The sequence below is a fragment of the Myotis daubentonii genome, chromosome 5, assembly GCF_963259705.1.
Source record: "Myotis daubentonii chromosome 5, mMyoDau2.1, whole genome shotgun sequence".
NCBI lineage: Eukaryota > Metazoa > Chordata > Mammalia > Chiroptera > Vespertilionidae > Myotis > Myotis daubentonii.
Window position 1 is genome coordinate 12,444,709 of NC_081844.1, and position 15,182 is coordinate 12,459,890.

The window sequence follows — 15,182 nt, forward strand, 5'->3', positions numbered from 1 at the left end:
CTGCACTACTTCACAGCTGAGCCTCATCTGGGCACCTCCAAATCCCAAACAAAGAGGAGGAATCTGCAGATCTCTCTGTAGCTCCTGCTGGGTGACCTCAGGCAGTGGCTGACTTTGCAACTCCTTGGAGATCCAAGAGCCAGTCTACCCAGTGGTCAGAGTGAGACCATCCAGATTACAACTCTTCACATCCATAAGAGACACACTCAGGGGGCAGACTCAGTGAGCGCCAAAGCCCCACTGAAGCAAGTCCTGCCTCATAAGGGTGTCTCCAATACAGAAGTTCTTCCATTGTAGACATAACTGGTCCTCACAGCCAATTGGCCTGGAGGTCAATTCCTCCCAGTGATACCAAGAGCAATCAAGGCTTAACTACAACAAGACTGTGTACAAAGCCCACAAAGGGGTGCACCAAGAGTCTCCACCTCAGGTAATTAGGGAGGCTGAGTCACTGGGCCCTATAGGACACCTAGCACACAAAGCCACTCTATCAACACAGGGAAGCAGCCAAAACGCAGAGACAAAGAAACAAATCACAAATGAAAGAAATGGAAGAAAGCAAACTACTGGATATAGAGTTCAAAACCACGGTTATAAGCTTACTCAAGAATCTTCTAGAAACCGCCAAGAAATATAGTGAGACCCTCAAGGATATGAAAAAGGACCAATTAGAAATTAAGCATACACTGACAGAAATAAAGAATAATATATAGAGACCCAACAGCAGACTAGAGGATCCCAAAAATCAAGTCAAAGATTTGAAATATGAAGAGGCAAAAACACCCAACCGGAAAAGCAGAAGGAACGAAGAATCCAAAAATATGAAGATAGTGTAAGGAGCCTCTGGGACAACTTCAAGCGTACCAACATCCGAATTATGGGGGTGCCAGAAGAAGAGAGAGAGCAAGATACTGAAAACCTATTTGAAGAAATGACAGAAATCTTGCCCTACCTGGTGAAAAAAATAGACTTACAAGTCCAGGAAGCGCAGAGAACCCCAAAGAAAAGGAATTCGAAGAGAACCACACCAAGACACATCATAATTAAAATGCCAAGGGCAAAAGACAAAGAGAGAATCTTAATAGCAGCAAGAGAAAAACAGTCAGTTACCTACAAGGGACTACAAATCAGCTACGACTGTCAGCTGATTTCTCAACAGAAACCATGCAGGCCAGAAGGGAGTGGCAAGAAATATTCAAAGTGATGAATGCCAAGAACCTACAACCAAGATTACTCTACCCAGCAAAGCTATCATTTAGAATTGAAGGTCAGATAAAGAGCTTCACACATAAGAAAAAGCTAAAGGAGTTCATCACTGTCAAACCATATGAAATGCTGAAGGGTATTCTTTAAGAGGAGGAAGAAGAAAAAGGTAAAGATAAAAATTATGAACAACAAAGTGACAACAAATACATATCTATCAACAAGTGAATCTAAAAATCAAGTGAATAAAAAATCTGATGAACAGAATAAACTGGTGAATAGAATCGAATCAGGGGCATAGAAAGGGAGTGGACTGACAATTCTCAGGGGGAAGAAGGTATTGGGGGTGCAGGAAGAGACTGGACAAAAATTGTACACCTATGGATGAGGACAGTGTGTGTGTGTGTGGGGGGGTAAGGGTAGGAGGTAGGGTGGGAACCGGGTGGAGGGGAGCTGTGGGGGGAAAAAGAGGAACAACTGTAATAATCTGAACAAAGAATTTATTAAAAAATACATATTGGTAAGAAAACTGAACACAGCCCTAGCTGGTCTGGCTCAGCCTGCGGACTGAAGGGTCCCAGGTTTGATTCCAGTCAGGGGCACATGCCCAGGTTCCAGGCTTGATTCCCAGTAGGGGGCATACAGGAGGCAGCCGATCAATGATTCTCTCATCATTGATCTCTCTCTCTCTCTCTCTCTTTCTCAATGCTTTTGACCTTTGTTGTTAAATTCTATATACTATTAATAAAAACCAGGAATTTATCATGTGTTATATAAAATGGAATTCTTATTTCTTCCTACCCCCTCTTTCTAAACTGTCAGCACCTGACTTTCATCCTAAGGTGAAATAATTGCTTGCTTTTGGAGGTGGAATGGTAGTTGGTGGTGGGAATGATGACAGCACTACATCTTGCTGGTCTGTTTTCACTTCATAGGGCATATCACACCATTCCCTTTTGGTTACTTTCTCTATTTCTTATGTGCTATAACATTATAAACAGAATAGGACATAATTAGATAGCTAAAGGTTCAAAAATGTAACACACTCAGCATAAAAATCAGATGAGAGAAAATTAAATAGTATATATAAATGGTAGTAATAAACAAGTCACCAAATTAGTATTAGTTGACATTCACTAAATACTTCAATGCTTGCATTGTGAGGAAATTTATAGGGCTATTGATTGACTTTATAATTCCATTTTGGGACTATGGCCCAAATAAATAATTTGAAAGAAACCCATTAAAATTAGAACAGAAATGGTTATGGCTGTATTATCCCTATAATAAAAAAAAAGCTAAGCACATTTCAAACATTCAATAATTAAGAAATGTAAAAGTAACCTCTAAGATGGATGTGAGATTTATCAGGATGATCATTATATAATAATATGTCAACTGTAATTGAAAAATAAAAATGACTTAAAAATTTAAAAGTAACCTCTAGTATACAGATTGAAAAACTATGGACCACCAGTTGTTTTTATAAGTAATGTTTTATTGGAATCCAACTATGCCTGTTTACTTTGTTGAATAGCTGGGACAGATTGAAAGTTTTTACTATTTGGCCCTTCAAGAAAATGTTATCAACCCTTGCTTTATATATTAACATTAAAATAACAAATATGGTTTTTGTGGATACAGAGACATAACCAACTAATGTCAAAGTACACACTCTACACACAGATATGTACAACTATAATGTGTCAAGCACTGTGCTGTGAGCATTTACATATATTATCATTTAATCCTTACAATAACACAGATATTTTCAATTTATACAAGAATATAGCGAAGCACTGAGAGTTTAAGTAACTTGGCTATCACACCTCTACCAAGTGTCAGAGACAGGATTCAAATTTAGCAGGTATGAACAATCATATGAATAAGGTGGCAGCACAGAATTCTCTAAGTCACTGAATGATGAATAGAGCAATAATGTGCAGGTGCTAAATTGACTGCCTCTTTTTCGTTGCCAAAATGCCTGTGTTCAATAGAAGGGTCAAACTACATTGATTTCACATATTTACTAATGACCATTAATGACTACTAATGTCCCCGTATTTTTTCAGCACTCACTACATGCAGGTAACTTGGTGATCTACATTCTGAAGTCTATCCCTGAGAGGCTTATAAGAAAGTGGAATATAATCACAACAAATGAATAGTTAACCAAGAAAGGATTTAGTAAATGTTTAAGAAAACCAAAGGAATATCATAAAGCAAATTAAACAATTACAAAATGAATTATAACACATACAGACTGAGTATATACATAAAGATGCTCACTCCTTTTTTAAATAAAAGAGGGAGAAATCAACTGGGAGGAATTCCCTATGCATTTTTAACCATCTGAATTATAGATACCTCAAAGTTCCACTTAAAATAGTTAATAAGCACCCACTGGATGCTAACAAATCTGATTCTTTTCTTTGTCTCAATATGACTAGGCTTTAAAGCTAAATAACATAGAAGAAAACTTTAAAGGTTGAACCTCATAAAATACTAAACAGTACTGCAGCAAATAACTCTAAAAATTCGGACATTATCTGCCTTGTGTGAAACAAGACAGCATGAATCTTAATATAATTTTGAGGTTTACATAAATTCTATGATTAACCATTCTTACTTAAAACTCTGCATTCTGAATATTATCTCAAAAGGGACTGCTCTGGCCCTGGCCTGTGTTGTTGAGTAGTTAAAGCGCCAGCCCATGCACAGAAGGGTCACAGGCTCGATTCCTGGCCCCAGTCAGGGTGCATGCAGGAGACAATCAATCAATGTGTTTCTCAAAAAAATCAACAGGACACCCTGGCCGATTTGGCTCCGTGGATAGAACGTCGGCCTGCGGACTAAAGGGTCCCAGGTTTGATTCTGGTCAAGGGCATGTACCTTGGTTGCAGGCACATCCCCAGTAGGTGGTGTGTGGGAGGCAGCTGATCGATGTTTCTCTCTCATCGATGTTTCTGGCTCTATCCCTCTCCCTTCCTCTCTGTAAAAAACACAAAAACAAAACACACACACACACACACACCCCACACTGGTAATTGCTCTTGTAGCAAGTCTTTGTAGACACTTGCTCTTTTATCACCAGAGCAGGCTTTTTGTTGTTGTTAATCCATATTATATATATAAAATCAACAGGAAAAATATCCTCAGGTAAGGATTAACAACAACAAAAGGCCTGCTCTGGTGATAAAAGAGCAAGTGTCTACAAAGACCTCCCACAAGAGCAATTACCAGTGTGGTATACTGAACATTATCTTTTTACAATTAATATTTGATTTACACGAAACTCTACCAGATAATTAGTTTCCTCTCCTTTTAATTCCATTTCAGTAAAAACAAAGAACACTAAAACTAACTGTATAAACAAAGATATACATGAAAGAACCCAATAAAAATGTGCAGTAACTTAGCACTTCTTCTTTTAAAAGACTGAAGTGAAAGACACAAGTAAAAATTAAAAATCTATAATTGGCCTTCTGCTTCCTGCCATTAAGGAATAAGACAATCTGGATTCATTCTCTTACTGTGAATGACTAGGAAACAAACAAAACAATGGGCAACATGGAGTATAAGGGCTATGAACCCTTGGAGTAGAGAAAGAAAGTGAGCACTGTGTTTGCCCCAGTTTACTGCCTGGCCAATGTATGAGTCAGGAAGAATCCAAGCACCAAGTAGCAATCTCAATGACTTGTGGAGACAGAAACAGAGGGTTAGGAAAAGCCAAAGCGGCTAGAATGTGTAGAAGTAGAGAAAGTTCAAGGGATTTAAATAGGGTTCACTTAAGCATCTTTGGTTGATAGATCTGAGGATATATGGTTGACACCACCAAGCCTAGGAAAAGAACCAACAGAAAGCTTATGAGGGCTCAGAATAGTTAAGGGTCCCACCAGCCGGAATCGAGAAACCTCATTCAATGAGGCATCAGGTAGAGTCCTCCCAAGAGTATCATCTTAGTAATAGGGCTATTCAGCACTGAAGACTCAATCTGTCCTAACAAAACTTAAAAGCAAACTAATCTCAAGTAACTTAACTATGTGCTAGAACAAAATCCAACACTCAACAATGTAAATTCACAATGTCTGAATCCAATCTAAAATCACCAGGAATGTAAAGAAGCAGAAAAATATGACCTATAACCAGAAGAAAACTAAATCAACAGAAACAGAGCCAGAAAACAGAAATAATAAAGGTCTGAGCAGACAAGGGTCAATAGCTGTTGTAAATATGTTCCATATGCTCAAGAACATAGAATAAATCATGAACATGATGAGAAATGGAAGATAAAGAAGGAATATCTAAAAATGAAAACATACTATCTAAAATGCTCCCTGCTGGCAGTGGACATCCCCCGAGGGCTGCTGGGCTGCCAGAGGTATGTCTGATTGCCATATTAGGCCCAATCCCCCGGGGAGCGGGCCTAAGCCAGCACGTGGTCATCCCCCGAGGGGTCCCAGACTGTGAGAGGGCACAGGCCGGGCTGAGGGACTGCCCCCCCCAGTGCACAAATTTTTGTGCACTGGGCCTCTAGTCTATAATAATAAAAGAATAATATGCAAATCAACTGAACGGCCAAATAGCGGAATGACTGTCCAGACGACCTTCTGGATGAAGCAGGGGCTGCGAGGGCCTACTCTTGCATGAATTTCATGCATCGGGCCTCTAGTCCTATGTAATCCTATATAATAAAAGGGTAAAATGCAAATTGACCCCAACGGTGGAATGACTGGAACAACCTGTCGCTTTGCCATGCACTGACCACCAAGGGACAGACACTCAATGCAGGAGCTACCCCCTGCTGGTCAGTGGGCTCTCACAAGGGAAGCTCCGCTCAGCCACAAGCCGGGCTGACGGCTGCGAGCGCAGTGGCAGTGGCGGGACCCTCTCCCGCCTTCTCGTTAGCACTAAGGATGTCCGACTGTGGCTTAGGCCCGCTCAAGCTGTCAGTTGGACATCCTCCGAGGGCTCCTGGGCTACCAGGGAGATGTCTGCCAACTTAGGCCCAATCCCCCAGGTAGCTGGCCTAAGCCAGCAGGTGGACACCCCCCAAGGGGTCCCAGACTATGAGAGCGCACAGGCAAGGCTGAGGGACCCCATGTGTACAAATTTTCATGCCCCAGGCCTCTAGTATTCTAATAACTATGTATGGTGTTAAATGGTTATAAGATTTAGTGGGATGATCACTTAGTAAGTTATGTAATTTCTAATTACTGGGCTGTGCAGTTGAAACTATATTATAATGTATGTGAACTGTAATTGAAAAATAAAATTAAATTAAAAAAGATACAATGGATGGGATTAATAGAAGAGGCAGTGCAGTAGCCAAGATCAGTAACTGTGAAGGCCCAGTAATGGAATAATTTTTAAAAAAGAAGCAAAGGGGTGTAAAAAGAAAAATAACTTGACTTGCAGGATAGTATTAAGTGTTCTAACATATGTGTCACTGCAGTACCATGAAAAAAGGTGGGCAATATTTGAAAAAAATAAGTATGTAAGTACTCAAGCATAATGGCACTGTAAGTAGAATAATCAAATCAAGTGGCAATTCAAAAACATCAATAAGCCTTGCACTGGTGATGTGACTGCAAAATAATGAAAAATTCTTTGTAAAATTTCAATATTTCACAGCACAATCTTCCCTTGATTTGCACACAGTAAACTTAAGTTTGCACATTAAACTCATGCAAAACAAAACAAAACAAACCTAATTTAAAAAAAAGTTGAGTTTTAGGCTTAGAAGATAAAATAAGTTTTTTTTCACTACTGTGATCATTTGGGAGAATATTCTGAGTCATGCAGATCAAGGGACAATTTTTTTCTTTCCTCACGATTGTCCTGCAAACTGCCAAATAGCTAGCATGCTTGGTCCATTACTAGTAAATGGCAAATCATTGGCAAAATTAAGTCAAAATGAATTTAATAGGACAAGAGTTTATTTTATATGTAATAATAAAAAGTAAGGTAAAGATAAAAAATTCATAAATATGCTCAAAGATTTTTACTAGGAAGAGAGGAGTTGACAAAAATCTATAATAATAAAAGCATAATATTAGACTGGACATCCTTCTGGATGAAGCCGGGGCTGCAAGGGCCGAGCTCCTTGCACAAATTTCATGCACCTGGCCTCTAGTCATAATTATAATAGAAGATTGACATATCCTTCTCCATAAAAAATAAAAAAGGCAGGGAAAGGGGTATTTGGGATAGAGATGGGATACTTGAAAAATGTAACTGATAATTTAAAAATCACATTCTCTATCCACAATAAAATTAGCTTAAGAATAATAACTATTGGTTCTAATAATAACTAATTGGTTCTAAATTACCACTTGGTAATCTTAAGGGCAAAGAAAAAAATCAGTATTGCAATAAAAATACCTTAAAAAAGAAACTGGGGGGTAGAGGAGGCCAGGGGAAGGTCAAGGGGAGAAAAAAAAAAGACATATGTAATACTCTTTGTAATACTTTAAGCAATAAAATAAAATTTTTAAAAAAAACCTTAAAATGATTTATAGGAAACTATGTAATATTTAAAATAGCATTGTTTTTGTAAAAAAGATACAATGATCACTATAAGCTAACAACTTATAAAAATTGAAATAAAAAACTTGAAATACCACTGAGATAACATAACCATAAATAAATGAATTTTAGCAAACTCATGTAAACTGCAAAATATACATCAGATGTATTTATATATGTGATTTCTATAAAATCAATCCCAGATTAAAGGAATAATTAAAATTAATTTTACTTTTAAAAATTCGACAAGTAAACTACTTTGTAAAAAAAGATTATCTTGCAAGTGAACCCCACTTCTGAGAGAACTATGGTTATTTTAGTACTAGTGGCCCAGTGCACGGATTCATGCACATTGAAAGGAAATTGGGAGCCCACACCCCCGTGCCCAGGGAGTTTCCAGGTCCCTGTGAGCTGTCGGGAAGTCGTGTGGGGCATCTGTCCTCCTCCCTGCAGCTTCCTGAAAAAGTATTTCCAAATATCCTTTCTATGGCCAGGGTCACACCTTGCCAGCTGGGAGGTCCCCAGTGGATGTCTTGGGTCGTGCTGGATGCTTTCCACTGCTCAGAGCCGGATAAGAGACACTCCACGGTGAACAATACAAAATTAGGGATCTTGGGGGTTGGGGGTTCTGTTGCCCACACCCTCACCCTTCAGTTCCATCTCTTTACTCTTACCCTGTCAGTCGCCACCTTGTGGCCACTGTTATATTGCTGCCTTCCTCTGTAGCTCTGGGGCAATTGGTAAGGGATGAGATTTGATCTCGATGCCCAAGGCTGAGTTCCAGGAGCCTGGCGATGATACCAGGCTCGTCCTGGTTACTCTGAGGTCCGCACTTCAACTGTTCTCTGAAGATTGTAACTGCAGGCTAATGGGGTATGAGGAATGTAGCAGTGCGCTAAGAGGCAGGCTGCCAAGGAGGAGCCCGAGCCGAGGTCGGGCACCGCTCCCACTCAGTAGCGCTGCTGCAGAGGCGGGAGAGGCTCATGCTGCCACCGCAATGCTTGCCAGCCGTGAGCCTGGCTTCTGGCTGAGTGGTGCTCCTGTTATTGGAGTGAACTGACAACCAGGGGGCAGCTCCTGTATTGAGCGTCTGCCCTCTGGTGGTCAGTGTGTGTCATAGTGACTGGTTGACCGGTCATTCTGTTGTAACAGTTGCTTGGACTTTTATATATATACTAGAGGCCCGGTGCACAAAAATTTGTGCAGTCGGGGAGGAAGGGGCCCCTCAGCTCGGCCTGTGCCCTCTCACAGTCTAGGACCCCTCAGGGGATGACCACCTGCCGGCTTAGGCCCGCTCCCCAGGGGATTGGGCCTAACATGGCAATCAGACATACCTCTGGCAGCCCGGCAGCCCTCGGGGGATGTCCACTTGCCAGTGGGGAGCAGGCCTAAACTGCACTCGGACATCCTTAGCGCTGCTGAGGAAGCAGGAGAGGCTCCCACCACCACCGCTGTACTGGCAGCCATCAGCCTGGCTTGTGGCTGAGCAGAGCTCCCCATGTGAGAGTGCCCTGACCACCAGAGGGCAGCTCCTGCATTGAGCGTCTGCCCCCTGGTGGTCAGTGTGTCATAGTGACCAGTCATTCCCAGTCCTTCTGCTGTTAGGGTCAGTTTGCATATTACCCTTTTACTATAAAGGATAGAGGCCTGGTGCACAGGTAGGGGCCAGCTGGTTTGCCCTGAAGGGTGTCCCGGATCAGAGTGGGGGTCCCGCTTGGGTGCCTGGCCAGCCTGGATGAGGGGCTGATGGCTGTTTGCAGCTGGTCACACCCTCTTCACGGTGGGGGTCCCCACTGGGGTGCCTGGCCAGTCTGGGTGAGGGGCTGAGGGCCGTTTTCAGGCTGACGGGTGACTGAAGCTCCCAAACTCTCTTTTTTTTCTTTCGTTTTTTATTCTAGGATTTATTTACCTTCTATGGCTGTCACTGGAACTGAGAGCCGGCTTTAGCTCTGATGCTCGGCTCCAGCTCTGAGACCTCTGCTGCTGAAAGCAGGTATCTGGGTTTGTTTGGCTTTTATAATTGAAACACTGTTGCAGCTCCAGCTCTGAGGCCGGCTGGCTGAAAGCAGGTTTCTGGGGTTTGTTTAGCTTCTATAATTGCAACATTGTTGCTTAGAGTGCAGCTCAGAGACCGGCAACAGCAGGCGGGGAACCTTGGCTTCCTCCATCACTGGAGCAAGCAAGCCTCATGTTCGCGTCAACTGCCTGGCTGCCGGCCGCCATCTTGGTTGGCAGTTAATTTGCATATCGCTCTGATTAGCCAATGGGAAGCGTGTCAGAGGTGCGGTTAATAACCATATTTGTCTATTATTAGATAGGATAGACATATCCTTCCAAACGTTTTCCATGTGTATTTCACATGCTCAGTACAAAAATAACACATTTGTATTGAGAAAAAATGTTGTCTACCTTATATCAATGAGTTTAAAACAAAAGTTACAAAGTGTGTTTGATTGTATTTGTATAACACTGAAGCATCATGAAATTAGAATTTAGACAGGGAGACCAAGTAACATAAGCTTAATATCATTAGCATGATAATAACATGAAAACTGGCAATAAATGAATTTCTACAAGGTAAAGAAAGTAACAAGATACCACTACACACCATTCAAATGACTAAGTTTTTTAAAAAATGACAGCCCCTAGTACTGATGATATTGAGCAATGGGAACTCCTCACATAAGCTGGTATGACTGTAACAAGGCACACCCACTTTAGGGAGAGAAAAAAAAGTTTGGCAGTTTCTTATATAGTTAAAACAAACACCATGTGATCCCAAAATCTCATTACTAGATATTTACCCAAGTCAAATGAAAACTTATGTCCACACAAAAATCTGAACGCAAATGTTCATAGCAGCTTTATTCATAACTGCCAAAAACTAGACACAACACAAGCAATCCTCAACTGAGGACTAAACAAAAAGTGGTATAACCATATAATGAAACATCACTCAGCGATAAAAAGAACTACTGATACAAGCAATAACATGGATAAAACTCAAAATGCATTATAATAAGTAAAAGGAGCCAAATTCAAAAGGCTACATACCATATAATTCCATTTATCTGACATTCTGGGAAAGGGACAGATCAGTGGTTGCTAGGGGCTAAAGGTGGGACAGAGGTGGACTTCAAAGAAAGGAACAGGAAACTTTTTAGTGTGATGGAACTTTTTATCTTGAATGTGGTAGTCACTATATCACTGCTTCCTAATTTGATGTTTTACTTACTGGTTATACAATGCCTTCCCCTAAGGCAGTGGTTCTCAACCTATGGGTCACGACCCCTTTGGTGGTCAAACGACCCTTTCACAGGGGTCGCCTAAGACCACCCTGCATATCAGATTATTTACATTATGATTCATAACTGTAGCAACTTTACAGTTATGAAGTAGCAACGAAAATAATTTTATGGTTGCGTCACAACATGAGGAACTGTATTTAAAAAGTCAGAAGGTTGAGAACCACTGCCCTAAGGAATACCGTAAGATTTTGGGCAATCCTGGCATTCAATTTCCCCCAATATTACTTTCTAGTACTATAGCATTCACCAAATTCTCTAGGAAGGTTAAATGTTTTACACCTACCATATAAATACTTACGCTCACCTTCATGCCTCGTTTAGTTAGGTGTATTGTCTACCTTGCCTATAATACCGCCTTTTCTCTTCTCCCAATTCTTTCAGCCCTTTTATATGTTGGCCATTAAAGGGGCAAGAAAAGGGGGGGGGGGTGTTAAAGTCATACATTTCTGTAACAGTAGTAATACACCAGAAGGATAATGTCTATAGATGCATTTTTTAAAAATGCAATTTTTACACAATAACTGAAGACAAGTAGGAAAAATACTTGTATTTCTAAACACAGTTCATAGAACACAGGAAGACAATTCACAAAAGAATACTGGTAAAATGTAAGGAAATAGTCAAATCAAATTTAATATAACACTATTTTCTATCTCATAAGCTACAGGAAAAATACAAATTGTTCAAAAGACTGATATTTGACTATATTGTAGATATACATACTACTTTGGAAAAGAATTTCATAATTTGTATAAAAAGCCACAAAGTAGTCATTCCCTTGGAACTTTGTCAGTTCCAGAAGTGATCCCCCTGAAATAATCCAAAAAAATAAGATATAAAGATGCTCTAATGTCTTTAAATTATCTAAAGCAGTGGTTGACAAACTGCGGCTCACAAGCCACATGTGGCTCTTGGGCCCCTTGAGTGTGGCCATGAAGTTTCAATCACACTGCACGTGCGTACCCGCATGTGGTATTTTGTGGAAGAGCCACACTCAAGGGGCTGCAGTTTGCCGACCTCTGGTCTAAAGTGTTAGAGAATATAAGAGAAACATTAAATGTTCTAATTCTGCCAATATTCCTTTCACATTTTGCTCTAATTTTCCCTGAAATCCTTCTCCCTTTTTACCCCTTTTTCTACAAGCCTTGGTTGGCTCTTTATTAACCATCAGCAAGTGCAACAAGGTAACTGGAGATGTAGTCTAAACTCTAGTTAAGTATTAATTTGACCAAGAGTACTAGTAAGTCAATTAATTTTATGAACTTCAAATATCTCATTTGCAAAGAAACATAAATTAAGGCAATCTCTCTCTTCAGAGAACTTCTCTTTCATAGAGCATATACAACATATGTTCAGGTATTTAAATAAACTCTAAACTACTGGGGGAGGAAAAAAACCACAGTAACAACTGGGGGAAAACAACATGCTTTTATTAGAAAACTTCCAACATGGAAAACCGAGGACCTGAAATGACAATTTATTGCTAATGTTGTGTAACTCTACCCATGACGATGAATCTCCGCTAGACATCACACCCTGACAAAAATGAGTCTCAGATTTACTTCTTTTAAACCTGGAATTCATAAAAATAGTGATTTAATGCAAGATACTTTCAGTAAGTTACTAGCCAATCAATTATGAGATCAGAATAGAACTGAGACAGTGAAGCATGGTACTTTCTGCTCAGCTTGTCACACCACTGTTACAGCCCTAAACCATGGTACTGGAGATTTTCATGTTTATGAGATGCGATCTTGCCCATCCTTTATATATAAAAGTCAGAAACTACTTAATTGCAAGTGATAATGTATATACATCTAAGAAAAACTCCCCATTTTTTAAACATCACTGAACAAAACTTATATAAAAGAGCTGAGAAGAATCTGTTCGTTTTCTGTAAATTTATTTTAGCATTTTAGACTTTCAGGGTTCCAAAGATATTACAGAAAGTGCCGTATACTTCCCTAGTTTCTTCTATTGTTTACAGCTTACATTTCTAAGGTACATTTATCATGATCAAGGAACAAACAATAGAATATTATTATTAACTAAACTCCACACTTTATTCAGATTCCACTAGTTTTCCCCCTAGTGTCCTTGTTCAGTTTCAGGGTTCATCCAGGAATCCCACAGTCCATGTAGTAATCATGTCCCTTTAGCTTCTTCTAGTTCAACGGTTCTCAACCTGTGGGTCACGGCCCCTTTGGGGGTTGAACGACCCTTTTACAGGGGTCGCCTAAGACCATTAGAAAACACATACATAATTACATATTGTTTTTTGTGATTAATCACTATACTTTAATTATGTTCCATTTGTAACCATGAAAATACATCCTGCATATCAGATATTTACATTACGATTCATAACAGTAGCAAAATTACAGTTATGAAGTAGCAACAAAAATAATTTTATGGTTGGGGGTCACCACAACGTGAGGAACTGTATTAAAGGGTCGCGGCATTAGGAAGGTTGAGAACCACTGGTCTAGTCTGTGAGAGTTCCTCAGGCTTTTCTTGTTTTTGATGATCTTGACAGTTCTGAAGAGTACTTGGTCAGGTACGTACTTTGTGATATGTCTCTCAATTTGTTATTGTCAGGTGTTTTTCTCATGACCACACTATAATTATGACTTGGTGGTAGGAAGATCAAGGTGAAATGTCATTCTTATCACATCTATCAATATGACTTATTGACAATCTGGCCAAGGTAGTTTGCCAGGATGTGGAAAAACTGTAACGTTACCTGCTCCCACAGAAGGTATCCCAAAAGGAAGTCACTAAGTACAGCCCACATTCAAGGGATGGGGGTAGGGAGAGTATTAAGCCACCCCCCCCCCCACCCGCCCCACCGCCCCGAGTATCTACATAAATTTGGAGTTCTTCTGTATGGGAAATTTATCTCCCACTCCCCCATTTATGTGTCCAATCATTTATCAGTATAAACTCATGGATATTTATTTCAAGCACAAATGTAACTTAATGTGTTGCTCAAATTGTTCCAGATTTGGCTATTGAGAGCTTTTTCAGATTGATTCTTGGGTTCCTTTGACATGCTCCCATCCTTCTGTTTCTTGAAATTTCTGGAACTTTTTAAAAACATGTAACTTTCATATATTCTCAATGTTACCACATATTAAATTATTTCTTTCATTTTATAGTTATATACTAAGTTTTTAAGAATTGAACTCTCTCAGTGAGTTCTGAAGAGAAGCAATCTGACTGCGACTAAGATTTCTGTCCTGGAATAATTTCTCACTTGGTAAACTAGGGTACTTAAAAGTTAAGAAATTTTATGTGTTAGCTTTCTTAGAAGTTTTTCCATATCCCTGCAAGTTGGATTTCACATGAATCTTCTGGTACTCACTGTGCTTTTCTTTCAGATGTTGGGGAGGTGAGGGTGAGAACATTGCAGGTATACTGATCACCTTTATCTCTGTTAAAGGCAAGGACTGCTGTCAAAACATTCTGGCACACCTTAGCACAGAAATTCTCATTTTAATCTAGTTTGTTTCAGATTCAGGGCTCCCATTAAGAAGCATGCTATTTTGTTTGGACATGATCAATTTTCATGATCTTTTCTCCTTTATTAGTTCAATATATAGTCTATATGGCAAACTTCAGGATTGGCTCAACATAACTAATTAGAATATGATCAAGCCAAATTTCTTCTCCAAGGTAACTAATTACTCCCCAATATAAGAAAATACCTTCCTGAAAAAAGCATCTATAAAATGTTAGTTTCTTGTGAAAGGAGTAGGGTAGACTTAAGTATAGTTATTTCCCTATAGATCAACTATAATGCTCTTTTATCACTGTTGACCTCTAGAGGGAGCTCAAAGTTCTTGTTACTTTTCCTAAAGATCAGGACTTCTCCTACAAAGGTGGTATATTTAAAATTAAGAACATTTTATTACGGCACTGTGAAGAGTAAGTTAAATGTGTGCCATCCCTTTAGGAATTTATTGCTCCTCAGCAGTGAAGAAGGCCCCAACCATTTCTTCTCTCCCTTCCAGACTCCTGTGACTCTTCACACATTCATTCTCTTTCCCATTTGGCATAGATTAGGTATCTTGAAAAGAGGATAGCTGTAGGCATTTGGAGGCAAATGCTCCCTCTTGCTGACTCTTGGTACTTTCAGGGTAG

At 39.8% G+C, this 15,182-nt stretch overlaps 1 protein-coding gene across 2 annotated transcripts in view; it reads right to left on the minus strand.

Annotated features, from left to right (window-relative positions):
* The window catches only part of PPP2R2A (protein phosphatase 2 regulatory subunit Balpha), a 103,790-nt gene that overhangs the window by 39,590 nt on the left and 49,018 nt on the right, over positions 1 to 15,182 (minus strand). The window lies entirely within an intron of this gene.